The sequence below is a fragment of the Eleutherodactylus coqui genome, chromosome 3, assembly GCF_035609145.1.
Source record: "Eleutherodactylus coqui strain aEleCoq1 chromosome 3, aEleCoq1.hap1, whole genome shotgun sequence".
Lineage (NCBI taxonomy): Eukaryota > Metazoa > Chordata > Amphibia > Anura > Eleutherodactylidae > Eleutherodactylus > Eleutherodactylus coqui.
In genome coordinates this window covers 54,980,841-54,995,489 of record NC_089839.1, presented here as the reverse complement: position 1 = coordinate 54,995,489, position 14,649 = coordinate 54,980,841, and the positions used below count along the sequence as shown (strand labels likewise).

Sequence of the window (14,649 nt, the reverse complement as noted above, 5' to 3'; positions counted from 1 at the left end):
GTGTTTTGATGTTTTCCAGGGAGAAAACTCCAAACATCGACAAAGGAAAAGAGAAATCAAAATCATATTCAACATAGGTTGCAGAAAACCAAGATTGTGTCTGGGACTGTCATTTTAACACACTTCTCACAGACCTGCTTTGTCTTGCTTTATTTTTAGAATTTTCCCAAACTGCCAGACTTTCTGCTGATTTCGCACTTTCATGGGTGCCAAAACTACAACACACGAAGAGAGAAACGAGAACCAAATACGCTCATAGCAACATGCAGAAACCCGGGATCGAACCAGGGACCTTTAGATCTTCAGTCTAACGCTCTCCCAACTGAGCTATTTTGGCTGCAAGCACACCTTTTTACGATATTCTAAGACCGTTAAATTTGTGGTGTTTTGATCTTTTCCACGGTGAAAACTCCAAACATCGACAAAGGAAAAGAGAAATCAAAATCATATTCAAAATAGGTTGCAGAAAACCAAGAATGTGTCTGGGACTGTCATTTTAACACACTTCTCACGGACCTGCTTTGTCTTGCTTTATTTTTAGAATTTTCCCAAACTGCCAGACTTGCTGCTGATTTCGCACTTTCACGGGAGCCAAAACTACAACAAACGAAGAGAGAAAAGAGAATCAAGTACGCACATAGCAACCTGCCAAAACCCAGGATCGAACCAGGGACCTTTAGATCTTCAGTCTAACGCTCTCCCAACTGAGCTATTTCGACTGCATATGCAATGGTTTACGATATTCTAAGACCGTCAAATTTGTGGTGTTTTGATGTTTTCCAGGGAGAAAACTCCAAACATCGACAAAGGAAAAGAGAAATCAAAATCATATTCAACATAGGTTGCAGAAAACCAAGATTGTGTCTGGGACTGTCATTTTAACACACTTCTCACAGACCTGCTTTGTCTTGCTTTATTTTTAGAATTTTCCCAAACTGCCAGACTTTCTGCTGATTTCGCACTTTCATGGGTGCCAAAACTACAACACACGAAGAGAGAAACGAGTACCAAGTACTCTCATAGCAACATGCCGAAACCCGGGATCGAACCAGGGACTTTTAGATCTTCAGTCTAACGCTCTCCCAACTGAGCTATTTTGGCTGCAAGCACAACTTTTTACGATATTCTAAGACCGTCAAATTTGTGGTGTTTTGATCTTTTCCACGGTGAAAACTCCAAACATCGACAAAGGAAAAGAGAAATCAAAATCATATTCAACATAGGTTGCAGAAAACCAAGAATGTGTCTGGGACTGTCATTTTAACACACTTCTCACAGACCTGCTTTTTCTTGCTTTATTTTTAGAATTTTCCCAAACTGCCAGACTTTCTGCTGATTTCGCACTTTAATGGGTGCCAAAACTACAACACACGAAGAGAGAAACGAGAACCAAATACGCTCATAGCAACATGCCGAAACCCGGGATCGAACCAGGGACCTTTAGATCTTCAGTCTAACGCTCTCCCAACTGAGCTATTTCGGCTGCATATGCAATGATTTACGATATTCTAAGACCGTCAAATTTGTGGTGTTTTGATGTTTTCCAGGGAGAAAACTCCAAACATCGACAAAGGAAAAGAGAAATCAAAATCATATTCAACATAGGTTGCAGAAAACCAAGAATGTGTCTGGGACTGTCATTTTAACACACTTCTCACGGACCTGCTTTGTCTTGCTTTATTTTTAGAATTTTCCCAAACTGCCAGACTTGCTGCTGATTTCGCACTTTCACGGGTGCCAAAACTACAACAAACGAAGAGAGAAAAGAGAATCAAGTACGCACATAGCAACCTGCCAAAACCCGGGATCGAACCAGGGACCTTTAGATCTTCAGTCTAACGCTCTCCCAACTGAGCTATTTCGGCTGCATATGCAATGTTTTACGATATTCTAAGACCGTCAAATTTGTGGTGTTTTGATGTTTTCCAGGGAGAAAACTCCAAACATCGACAAAGGAAAAGAGAAATCAAAATCATATTCAACATAGGTTGCAGAAAACCAAGAATGTGTCTGGGACTGTCATTTTAACACACTTCTCACAGACCTGCTTTTTCTTGCTATATTTTTAGAATTTTCCCAAACTGCCAGACTTTCTGCTGATTTCGCACTTTCATGGGTGCCAAAACTACAACACACGAAGAGAGAAACGAGAACCAAATACACTCATAGCAACATGCCGAAACCCGGGATCGAACCAGGGACCTTTAGATCTTCAGTCTAACGCTCTCCCAACTGAGCTATTTCGGCTGCAAGCGCAACTTTTTACGATATTCTAAGACCGTTAAATTTGTGGTGTTTTGATCTTTTCCACGGTGAAAACTCCAAACATCGACAAAGGAAAAGAGAAATCAAAATCATATTCAAAATAGGTTGCAGAAAACCAAGAATGTGTCTGGGACTGTCATTTTAACACACTTCTCACGGACCTGCTTTGTCTTGCTTTATTTTTAGAATTTTCCCAAACTGCCAGACTTGCTGCTGATTTCGCACTTTCACGGGTGCCAAAACTACAACAAACGAAGAGAGAAAAGAGAATCAAGTACGCACATAGCAACCTGCCAAAACCCGGGATCGAACCAGGGACCTTTAGATCTTCAGTCTAACGCTCTCCCAACTGAGCTATTTCGGCTGCATATGCAATGTTTTACGATGTTCTAAGACCGTCAAATTTGTGGTGTTTTGATGTTTTCCAGGGAGAAAACTCCAAACATCGACAAAGGAAAAGAGAAATCAAAATCATATTCAACATAGGTTGCAGAAAACCAAGATTGTGTCTGGGACTGTCATTTTAACACACTTCTCACGGACCTGCTTTGTCTTGCTTTATTTTTAGAATTTTCCCAAACTGCCAGACTTTCTGCTGATTTCGCACTTTCATGGGTGCCAAAACTACAACACACGAAGAGAGAAACGAGAACCAAATACGCTCATAGCAACATGCCGAAACCCGGGATCGAACCAGGGACCTTTAGATCTTCAGTCTAACGCTCTCCCAACTGAGCTATTTCGGCTGCAAGCACAACTTTTTACGATATTCTAAGACCGTTAAATTTGTGGTGCTTTGATCTTTTCCACGGTGAAAACTCCAAACATCGACAAAGGAAAAGAGAAATCAAAATCATATTCAAAATAGGTTGCAGAAAACCAAGAATGTGTCTGGGACTGTCATTTTAACACACTTCTCACGGACCTGCTTTGTCTTGCTTTATTTTTAGAATTTTCCCAAACTGCCAGACTTGCTGCTGATTTCGCACTTTCACGGGAGCCAAAACTACAACAAACGAAGAGAGAAAAGAGAATCAAGTACGCACATAGCAACCTGCCAAAACCCGGGATCGAACCAGAGACCTTTAGATCTTCAGTCTAACGCTCTCCCAACTGAGCTATTTCGGCTGCATATGCAATGGTTTACGATATTCTAAGACCGTCAAATTTGTGGTGTTTTGATGTTTTCCAGGGAGAAAACTCCAAACATCGACAAAGGAAAAGAGAAATCAAAATCATATTCAACATAGGTTGCAGAAAACCAAGATTGTGTCTGGGACTGTCATTTTAACACACTTCTCACAGACCTGCTTTGTCTTGCTTTATTTTTAGAATTTTCCCAAACTGCCAGACTTTCTGCTGATTTCGCACTTTCATGGGTGCCAAAACTACAACACACGAAGAGAGAAACGAGTACCAAGTACTCTCATAGCAACATGCCGAAACCCGGGATCGAACCAGGGACCTTTAGATCTTCAGTCTAACGCTCTCCCAACTGAGCTATTTTGGCTGCAAGCACAACTTTTTACGATATTCTAAGACCGTCAAATTTGTGGTGTTTTGATCTTTTCCACGGTGAAAACTCCAAACATCGACAAAGGAAAAGAGAAATCAAAATCATATTCAACATAGGTTGCAGAAAACCAAGAATGTGTCTGGGACTGTCATTTTAACACACTTCTCACAGACCTGCTTTTTCTTGCTTTATTTTTAGAATTTTCCCAAACTGCCAGACTTTCTGCTGATTTCGCACTTTAATGGGTGCCAAAACTACAACACACGAAGAGAGAAACGAGAACCAAATACGCTCATAGCAACATGCCGAAACCCGGGATCGAACCAGGGACCTTTAGATCTTCAGTCTAACGCTCTCCCAACTGAGCTATTTCGGCTGCATATGCAATGATTTACGATATTCTAAGACCGTCAAATTTGTGGTGTTTTGATGTTTTCCAGGGAGAAAACTCCAAACATCGACAAAGGAAAAGAGAAATCAAAATCATATTCAACATAGGTTGCAGAAAACCAAGAATGTGTCTGGGACTGTCATTTTAACACACTTCTCACGGACCTGCTTTGTCTTGCTTTATTTTTAGAATTTTCCCAAACTGCCAGACTTGCTGCTGATTTCGCACTTTCACGGGTGCCAAAACTACAACAAACGAAGAGAGAAAAGAGAATCAAGTACGCACATAGCAACCTGCCAAAACCCGGGATCGAACCAGGGACCTTTAGATCTTCAGTCTAACGCTCTCCCAACTGAGCTATTTCGGCTGCATATGCAATGTTTTACGATATTCTAAGACCGTCAAATTTGTGGTGTTTTGATGTTTTCCAGGGAGAAAACTCCAAACATCGACAAAGGAAAAGAGAAATCAAAATCATATTCAACATAGGTTGCAGAAAACCAAGAATGTGTCTGGGACTGTCATTTTAACACACTTCTCACAGACCTGCTTTTTCTTGCTATATTTTTAGAATTTTCCCAAACTGCCAGACTTTCTGCTGATTTCGCACTTTCATGGGTGCCAAAACTACAACACACGAAGAGAGAAACGAGAACCAAATACACTCATAGCAACATGCCGAAACCCGGGATCGAACCAGAGACCTTTAGATCTTCAGTCTAACGCTCTCCCAACTGAGCTATTTCGGCTGCAAGTGCAACTTTTTACGATATTCTAAGACCGTTAAATTTGTGGTGTTTTGATCTTTTCCACGGTGAAAACTCCAAACATCGACAAAGGAAAAGAGAAATCAAAATCATATTCAAAATAGGTTGCAGAAAACCAAGAATGTGTCTGGGACTGTCATTTTAACACACTTCTCACGGACCTGCTTTGTCTTGCTTTATTTTTAGAATTTTCCCAAACTGCCAGACTTGCTGCTGATTTCGCACTTTCACGGGTGCCAAAACTACAACAAACGAAGAGAGAAAAGAGAATCAAGTACGCACATAGCAACCTGCCAAAACCCGGGATCGAACCAGGGACCTTTAGATCTTCAGTCTAACGCTCTCCCAACTGAGCTATTTCGGCTGCATATGCAATGTTTTACGATGTTCTAAGACCGTCAAATTTGTGGTGTTTTGATGTTTTCCAGGGAGAAAACTCCAAACATCGACAAAGGAAAAGAGAAATCAAAATCATATTCAACATAGGTTGCAGAAAACCAAGATTGTGTCTGGGACTGTCATTTTAACACACTTCTCACAGACCTGCTTTGTCTTGCTTTATTTTTAGAATTTTCCCAAACTGCCAGACTTTCTGCTGATTTCGCACTTTCATGGGTGCCAAAACTACAACACACGAAGAGAGAAACGAGAACCAAATACGCTCATAGCAACATGCCGAAACCCGGGATCGAACCAGGGACCTTTAGATCTTCAGTCTAACGCTCTCCCAACTGAGCTATTTTGGCTGCAAGCACAACTTTTTACGATATTCTAAGACCGTCAAATTTGTGGTGTTTTGATCTTTTCCACGGTGAAAACTCCAAACATCGACAAAGGAAAAGAGAAATCAAAATCATATTCAACATAGGTTGCAGAAAACCAAGAATGTGTCTGGGACTGTCATTTTAACACACTTCTCACGGACCTGCTTTGTCTTGCTTTATTTTTAGAATTTTCCCAAACTGCCAGACTTGCTGCTGATTTCGCACTTTCACGGGTGCCAAAACTACAACAAACGAAGAGAGAAAAGAGAATCAAGTACGCACATAGCAACCTGCCAAAACCCGGGATCGAACCAGGGACCTTTAGATCTTCAGTCTAACGCTCTCCCAACTGAGCTATTTCGGCTGCAAGCACAACTTTTTACGATATTCTAAGACCGTTAAATTTGTGGTGTTTTGATCTTTTCCACGGTGAAAACTCCAAACATCGACAAAGGAAAAGAGAAATCAAAATCATATTCAAAATAGGTTGCAGAAAACCAAGAATGTGTCTGGGACTGTCATTTTAACACACTTCTCACGGACCTGCTTTGTCTTGCTTTATTTTTAGAATTTTCCCAAACTGCCAGACTTGCTGCTGATTTCGCACTTTCACGGGTGCCAAAACTACAACAAACGAAGAGAGAAAAGAGAATCAAGTACGCACATAGCAACCTGCCAAAACCCGGGATCGAACCAGGGACCTTTAGATCTTCAGTCTAACGCTCTCCCAACTGAGCTATTTCGGGTGCATATGCAATGTTTTACGATATTCTAAGACCGTCAAATTTGTGGTGTTTTGATGTTTTCCAGGGAGAAAACTCCAAACATCGACAAAGGAAAAGAGAAATCAAAATCATATTCAACATAGGTTGCAGAAAACCAAGATTGTGTCTGGGACTGTCATTTTAACACACTTCTCACAGACCTGCTTTGTCTTGCTTTATTTTTAGAATTTTCCCAAACTGCCAGACTTTCTGCTGATTTCGCACTTTCATGGGTGCCAAAACTACAACACACGAAGAGAGAAACGAGTACCAAGTACTCTCATAGCAACATGCCGAAACCCGGGATCGAACCAGGGACCTTTAGATCTTCAGTCTAACGCTCTCCCAACTGAGCTATTTTGGCTGCAAGCACAACTTTTTACGATATTCTAAGACCGTCAAATTTGTGGTGTTTTGATGTTTTCCAGGGAGAAAACTCCAAACATCGACAAAGGAAAAGAGAAATCAAAATCATATTCAACATAGGTTGCAGAAAACCAAGATTGTGTCTGGGACTGTCATTTTAACACACTTCTCACAGACCTGCTTTGTCTTGCTTTATTTTTAGAATTTTCCCAAACTGCCAGACTTTCTGCTGATTTCGCACTTTCATGGGTGCCAAAACTACAACACACGAAGAGAGAAACGAGTACCAAGTACTCTCATAGCAACATGCCAAAACCCGGGATCGAACCAGGGACCTTTAGATCTTCAGTCCAACGCTCTCCCAACTGAGCTATTTTGGCTGCAAGCACAACTTTTTACGATATTCTAAGACCGTCAAATTTGTGGTGTTTTGATCTTTTCCACAGTGAAAACTCCAAACATCGACAAAGGAAAAGAGAAATCAAAATCATATTCAACATAGGTTGCAGAAAACCAAGAATGTGTCTGGGACTGTCATTTTAACACACTTCTCACAGACCTGCTTTTTCTTGCTTTATTTTTAGAATTTTCCCAAAGTGCCAGACTTTCTGCTGATTTCGCACTTTCATGGGTGCCAAAACTACAACACACGAAGAGAGAAACGAGTACCAAGTACACTCATAGCAACATGCCGAAACCCGGGATCGAACCAGTGACCTTTAGATCTTCAGTCTAACGCTCTCCCAACTGAGCTATTTTGGCTGCAAGCACAACTTTTTACGATATTCTAAGACCGTCAAATTTGTGGTGTTTTGATCTTTTCCACGGTGAAAACTCCAAACATCGACAAAGGAAAAGAGAAATCAAAATCATATTCAACATAGGTTGCAGAAAACCAAGAATGTGTCTGGGACTGTCATTTTAACACACTTCTCACAGACCTGCTTTTTCTTGCTTTATTTTTAGAATTTTCCCAAACTGCCTGACTTTCTGCTGATTTCGCACTTCCATGGGTGCCAAAACTACAACACACGAAGAGAGAAACGAGAACCAAATATGCTCATAGCAACATGCCGAAACCCGGGATCGAACCAGGGACCTTTAGATCTTCAGTCTAACGCTCTCCCAACTGAGCTATTTCGGCTCCAAGCGCAACTTTTTACGATATTCTAAGACCGTTAAATTTGTGGTGTTTTGATCTTTTCCACGTTGAAAACTCCAAACATCGACAAAGGAAAAGAGAAATCAAAATCATATTCAAAATAGGTTGCAGAAAACCAAGAATGTGTCTGGGACTGTCATTTTAACACACTTCTCACGGACCTGCTTTGTCTTGCTTTATTTTTAGAATTTTCCCAAACTGCCAGACTTGCTGCTGATTTCGCACTTTCACGGGTGCCAAAACTACAACAAACGAAGAGAGAAAAGAGAATCAAGTACGCACATAGCAACCTGCCAAAACCCGGGATCGAACCAGGGACCTTTAGATCTTCAGTCTAACGCTCTCCCAACTGAGCTATTTCGGCTGCATATGCAACGTTTTACGATATTCTAAGACCGTCAAATTTGTGGTGTTTTGATGTTTTCCAGGGAGAAAACTCCAAACATCGACAAAGGAAAAGAGAAATCAAAATCATATTCAACATAGGTTGCAGAAAACCAAGATTGTGTCTGGGACTGTCATTTTAACACACTTCTCACAGACCTGCTTTGTCTTGCTTTATTTTTAGAATTTTCCCAAACTGCCAGACTTTCTGCTGATTTCGCACTTTCATGGGTGCCAAAACTACAACACACGAAGAGAGAAACGAGAACCAAATACGCTCATAGCAACATGCCGAAACCCGGGATTGAACCAGGGACCTTTAGATCTTCAGTCTAACGATCTCCCAACTGAGCTATTTCGGCTGCAAGCACAACTTTTTACGATATTCTAAGACCGTTAAATTTGTGGTGTTTTGATCTTTTCCACGGTGAAAACTCCAAACATCGACAAAGGAAAAGAGAAATCAAAATCATATTCAAAATAGGTTGCAGAAAACCAAGAATGTGTCTGGGACTGTCATTTTAACACACTTCTCACGGACCTGCTTTGTCTTGCTTTATTTTTAGAATTTTCCCAAACTGCCAGACTTGCTGCTGATTTCGCACTTTCACGGGTGCCAAAACTACAACAAACGAAGAGAGAAAAGAGAATCAAGTACGCACATAGCAACCTGCCAAAACCCGGGATCGAACCAGGGACCTTTAGATCTTCAGTCTAACGCTCTCCCAACTGAGCTATTTCGGCTGCATATGCAACGTTTTACGATATTCTAAGACCGTCAAATTTGTGGTGTTTTGATGTTTTCCAGGGAGAAAACTCCAAACATCGACAAAGGAAAAGAGAAATCAAAATCATATTCAACATAGGTTGCAGAAAACCAAGATTGTGTCTGGGACTGTCATTTTAACACACTTCTCACAGACCTGCTTTGTCTTGCTTTATTTTTAGAATTTTCCCAAACTGCCAGACTTTCTGCTGATTTCGCACTTTCATGGGTGCCAAAACTACAACACACGAAGAGAGAAACGAGAACCAAATACGCTCATAGCAACATGCCGAAACCCGGGATCGAACCAGGGACCTTTAGATCTTCAGTGTAACGCTCTCCCAACTGAGCTATTTCGGCTGCAAGCACAACTTTTCACGATATTCTAAGACCGTTAAATTTGTGGTGTTTTGATCTTTTCCACGGTGAAAACTCCAAACATCGACAAAGGAAAAGAGAAATCAAAATCATATTCAAAATAGGTTGCAGAAAACCAAGAATGTGTCTGGGACTGTCATTTTAACACACTTCTCACGGACCTGCTTTGTCTTGCTTTATTTTTAGAATTTTCCCAAACTGCCAGACTTGCTGCTGATTTCGCACTTTCACGGGAGCCAAAACTACAACAAACGAAGAGAGAAAAGAGAATCAAGTACGCACATAGCAACCTGCCAAAACCCGGGATCGAACCAGGGACCTTTAGATCTTCAGTCTAACGCTCTCCCAACTGAGCTATTTCGGCTGCATATGGAATGTTTTACGATATTCTAAGACCGTCAAATTTGTGGTGTTTTGATGTTTTCCAGGGAGAAAACTCCAAACATCGACAAAGGAAAAGAGAAATCAAAATCATATTCAACATAGGTTGCAGAAAACCAAGATTGTGTCTGGGACTGTCATTTTAACACACTTCTCACAGACCTGCTTTGTCTTGCTTTATTTTTAGAATTTTCCCAAACTGCCAGACTTTCTGCTGATTTCGCACTTTCATGGGTGCCAAAACTACAACACACGAAGAGAGAAACGAGTACCAAGTACTCTCATAGCAACATGCCGAAACCCGGGATCGAACCAGGGACCTTTAGATCTTCAGTCTAACGCTCTCCCAACTGAGCTATTTTGGCTGCAAGCACAACTTTTTACGATATTCTAAGACCGTCAAATTTGTGGTGTTTTGATCTTTTCCACGGTGAAAACTCCAAACATCGACAAAGGAAAAGAGAAATCAAAATCATATTCAACATAGGTTGCAGAAAACCAAGAATGTGTCTGGGACTGTCATTTTAACACACTTCTCACAGACCTGCTTTTTCTTGCTTTATTTTTAGAATTTTCCCAAACTGCCTGACTTTCTGCTGATTTCGCACTTCCATGGGTGCCAAAACTACAACACACGAAGAGAGAAACGAGAACCAAATATGCTCATAGCAACATGCCGAAACCCGGGATCGAACCAGGGACCTTTAGATCTTCAGTCTAACGCTCTCCCAACTGAGCTATTTCGGCTCCAAGCGCAACTTTTTACGATATTCTAAGACCGTTAAATTTGTGGTGTTTTGATCTTTTCCACGTTGAAAACTCCAAACATCGACAAAGGAAAAGAGAAATCAAAATCATATTCAAAATAGGTTGCAGAAAACCAAGAATGTGTCTGGGACTGTCATTTTAACACACTTCTCACGGACCTGCTTTGTCTTGCTTTATTTTTAGAATTTTCCCAAACTGCCAGACTTGCTGCTGATTTCGCACTTTCACGGGTGCCAAAACTACAACAAACGAAGAGAGAAAAGAGAATCAAGTACGCACATAGCAACCTGCCAAAACCCGGGATCGAACCAGGGACCTTTAGATCTTCAGTCTAACGCTCTCCCAACTGAGCTATTTCGGCTGCATATGCAACGTTTTACGATATTCTAAGACCGTCAAATTTGTGGTGTTTTGATGTTTTCCAGGGAGAAAACTCCAAACATCGACAAAGGAAAAGAGAAATCAAAATCATATTCAACATAGGTTGCAGAAAACCAAGATTGTGTCTGGGACTGTCATTTTAACACACTTCTCACAGACCTGCTTTGTCTTGCTTTATTTTTAGAATTTTCCCAAACTGCCAGACTTTCTGCTGATTTCGCACTTTCATGGGTGCCAAAACTACAACACACGAAGAGAGAAACGAGAACCAAATACGCTCATAGCAACATGCCGAAACCCGGGATTGAACCAGGGACCTTTAGATCTTCAGTCTAACGATCTCCCAACTGAGCTATTTCGGCTGCAAGCACAACTTTTTACGATATTCTAAGACCGTTAAATTTGTGGTGTTTTGATCTTTTCCACGGTGAAAACTCCAAACATCGACAAAGGAAAAGAGAAATCAAAATCATATTCAAAATAGGTTGCAGAAAACCAAGAATGTGTCTGGGACTGTCATTTTAACACACTTCTCACGGACCTGCTTTGTCTTGCTTTATTTTTAGAATTTTCCCAAACTGCCAGACTTGCTGCTGATTTCGCACTTTCACGGGTGCCAAAACTACAACAAACGAAGAGAGAAAAGAGAATCAAGTACGCACATAGCAACCTGCCAAAACCCGGGATCGAACCAGGGACCTTTAGATCTTCAGTCTAACGCTCTCCCAACTGAGCTATTTCGGCTGCATATGCAACGTTTTACGATATTCTAAGACCGTCAAATTTGTGGTGTTTTGATGTTTTCCAGGGAGAAAACTCCAAACATCGACAAAGGAAAAGAGAAATCAAAATCATATTCAACATAGGTTGCAGAAAACCAAGATTGTGTCTGGGACTGTCATTTTAACACACTTCTCACAGACCTGCTTTGTCTTGCTTTATTTTTAGAATTTTCCCAAACTGCCAGACTTTCTGCTGATTTCGCACTTTCATGGGTGCCAAAACTACAACACACGAAGAGAGAAACGAGAACCAAATACGCTCATAGCAACATGCCGAAACCCGGGATCGAACCAGGGACCTTTAGATCTTCAGTGTAACGCTCTCCCAACTGAGCTATTTCGGCTGCAAGCACAACTTTTCACGATATTCTAAGACCGTTAAATTTGTGGTGTTTTGATCTTTTCCACGGTGAAAACTCCAAACATCGACAAAGGAAAAGAGAAATCAAAATCATATTCAAAATAGGTTGCAGAAAACCAAGAATGTGTCTGGGACTGTCATTTTAACACACTTCTCACGGACCTGCTTTGTCTTGCTTTATTTTTAGAATTTTCCCAAACTGCCAGACTTGCTGCTGATTTCGCACTTTCACGGGAGCCAAAACTACAACAAACGAAGAGAGAAAAGAGAATCAAGTACGCACATAGCAACCTGCCAAAACCCGGGATCGAACCAGGGACCTTTAGATCTTCAGTCTAACGCTCTCCCAACTGAGCTATTTCGGCTGCATATGGAATGTTTTACGATATTCTAAGACCGTCAAATTTGTGGTGTTTTGATGTTTTCCAGGGAGAAAACTCCAAACATCGACAAAGGAAAAGAGAAATCAAAATCATATTCAACATAGGTTGCAGAAAACCAAGATTGTGTCTGGGACTGTCATTTTAACACACTTCTCACAGACCTGCTTTGTCTTGCTTTATTTTTAGAATTTTCCCAAACTGCCAGACTTTCTGCTGATTTCGCACTTTCATGGGTGCCAAAACTACAACACACGAAGAGAGAAACGAGTACCAAGTACTCTCATAGCAACATGCCGAAACCCGGGATCGAACCAGGGACCTTTAGATCTTCAGTCTAACGCTCTCCCAACTGAGCTATTTTGGCTGCAAGCACAACTTTTTACGATATTCTAAGACCGTCAAATTTGTGGTGTTTTGATCTTTTCCACGGTGAAAACTCCAAACATCGACAAAGGAAAAGAGAAATCAAAATCATTTTCAACATAGGTTGCAGAAAACCAAGAATGTGTCTGGGACTGTCATTTTAACACACTTCTCACAGACCTGCTTTTTCTTGCTTTATTTTTAGAATTTTCCCAAACTGCCAGACTTTCTGCTGATTTCGCACTTTAATGGGTGCCAAAACTACAACACACGAAAAGAGAAACGAGAACCAAATACGCTCATAGCAACATGCCGAAACCCGGGATCGAACCAGGGACCTTTAGATCTTCAGTCTAACGCTCTCCCAACTGAGCTATTTCGGCTGCAAGCACAACTTTTTACGATATTCTAAGACCGTTAAATTTGTGGTGTTTTGATCTTTTCCACGGTGAAAACTCCAAACATCGACAAAGGAAAAGAGAAATCAAAATCATATTCAAAATAGGTTGCAGAAAACCAAGAATGTGTCTGGGACTGTCATTTTAACACACTTCTCACGGACCTGCTTTGTCTTGCTTTATTTTTAGAATTTTCCCAAACTGCCAGACTTGCTGCTGATTTCGCACTTTCACGGGTGCCAAAACTACAACAAACGAAGAGAGAAAAGAGAATCAAGTACGCACATAGCAACCTGCCAAAACCCGGGATCGAACCAGGGACCTTTAGATCTTCAGTCTAACGCTCTCCCAACTGAGCTAATTCGGCTGCAAGCACAACTTTTTACGATATTCTAAGACCGTTAAATTTGTGGTGTTTTGATCTTTTCCACGGTGAAAACTCCAAACATCGACAAAGGAAAAGAGAAATCAAAATCATATTCAAAATAGGTTGCAGAAAACCAAGAATGTGTCTGGGACTGTCATTTTAACACACTTCTCACGGACCTGCTTTGTCTTGCTTTATTTTTAGAATTTTCCCAAACTGCCAGACTTGCTGCTGATTTCGCACTTTCACGGGTGCCAAAACTACAACAAACGAAGAGAGAAAAGAGAATCAAGTACGCACATAGCAACCTGCCAAAACCCGGGATCGAACCAGGGACCTTTAGATCTTCAGTCTAACGCTCTCCCAACTGAGCTATTTCGGGTGCATATGCAATGTTTTACGATATTCTAAGACCGTCAAATTTGTGGTGTTTTGATGTTTTCCAGGGAGAAAACTCCAAACATCGACAAAGGAAAAGAGAAATCAAAATCATATTCAACATAGGTTGCAGAAAACCAAGATTGTGTCTGGGACTGTCATTTTAACACACTTCTCACAGACCTGCTTTGTCTTGCTTTATTTTTAGAATTTTCCCAAACTGCCAGACTTTCTGCTGATTTCGCACTTTCATGGGTGCCAAAACTACAACACACGAAGAGAGAAACGAGTACCAAGTACTCTCATAGCAACATGCCGAAACCCGGGATCGAACCAGGGACCTTTAGATCTTCAGTCTAACGCTCTCCCAACTGAGCTATTTTGGCTGCAAGCACAACTTTTTACGATATTCTAAGACCGTCAAATTTGTGGTGTTTTGATGTTTTCCAGGGAGAACACTCCAAACATCGACAAAGGAAAAGAGAAATCAAAATCATATTCAACATAGGTTGCAGAAAACCAAGATTGTGTCTGGGACTGTCATTTTAACACACTTCTCACAGA

At 41.0% G+C, this 14,649-nt stretch overlaps 7 non-coding genes across 7 annotated transcripts; all 7 read right to left on the bottom strand.

The window, feature by feature from the left end:
- Positions 1-1,410: 1,410 nt before the first annotated feature.
- On the bottom strand, positions 1,411-1,483 carry TRNAF-GAA (transfer RNA phenylalanine (anticodon GAA)). Its single transcript has one exon. It is a non-coding gene; the product is annotated as a tRNA-Phe (tRNA).
- A 691-nt stretch (positions 1,484-2,174) lies between these two features.
- On the bottom strand, positions 2,175-2,247 carry TRNAF-GAA (transfer RNA phenylalanine (anticodon GAA)). The gene has a single exon. It is a non-coding gene; the product is annotated as a tRNA-Phe (tRNA).
- A 691-nt stretch (positions 2,248-2,938) lies between these two features.
- On the bottom strand, positions 2,939-3,011 carry TRNAF-GAA (transfer RNA phenylalanine (anticodon GAA)). Its single transcript has one exon. It is a non-coding gene; the product is annotated as a tRNA-Phe (tRNA).
- Positions 3,012-4,084: 1,073 nt separating this feature from the next.
- TRNAF-GAA (transfer RNA phenylalanine (anticodon GAA)) lies at positions 4,085-4,157 on the bottom strand. Its single transcript has one exon. It is a non-coding gene; the product is annotated as a tRNA-Phe (tRNA).
- A 3,747-nt stretch (positions 4,158-7,904) lies between these two features.
- Positions 7,905-7,977, bottom strand: TRNAF-GAA (transfer RNA phenylalanine (anticodon GAA)). Its single transcript has one exon. It is a non-coding gene; the product is annotated as a tRNA-Phe (tRNA).
- Positions 7,978-10,578: 2,601 nt separating this feature from the next.
- TRNAF-GAA (transfer RNA phenylalanine (anticodon GAA)) lies at positions 10,579-10,651 on the bottom strand. Its single transcript has one exon. It is a non-coding gene; the product is annotated as a tRNA-Phe (tRNA).
- Positions 10,652-13,252: 2,601 nt separating this feature from the next.
- Positions 13,253-13,325, bottom strand: TRNAF-GAA (transfer RNA phenylalanine (anticodon GAA)). The gene has a single exon. It is a non-coding gene; the product is annotated as a tRNA-Phe (tRNA).
- Positions 13,326-14,649: the final 1,324 nt, after the last annotated feature.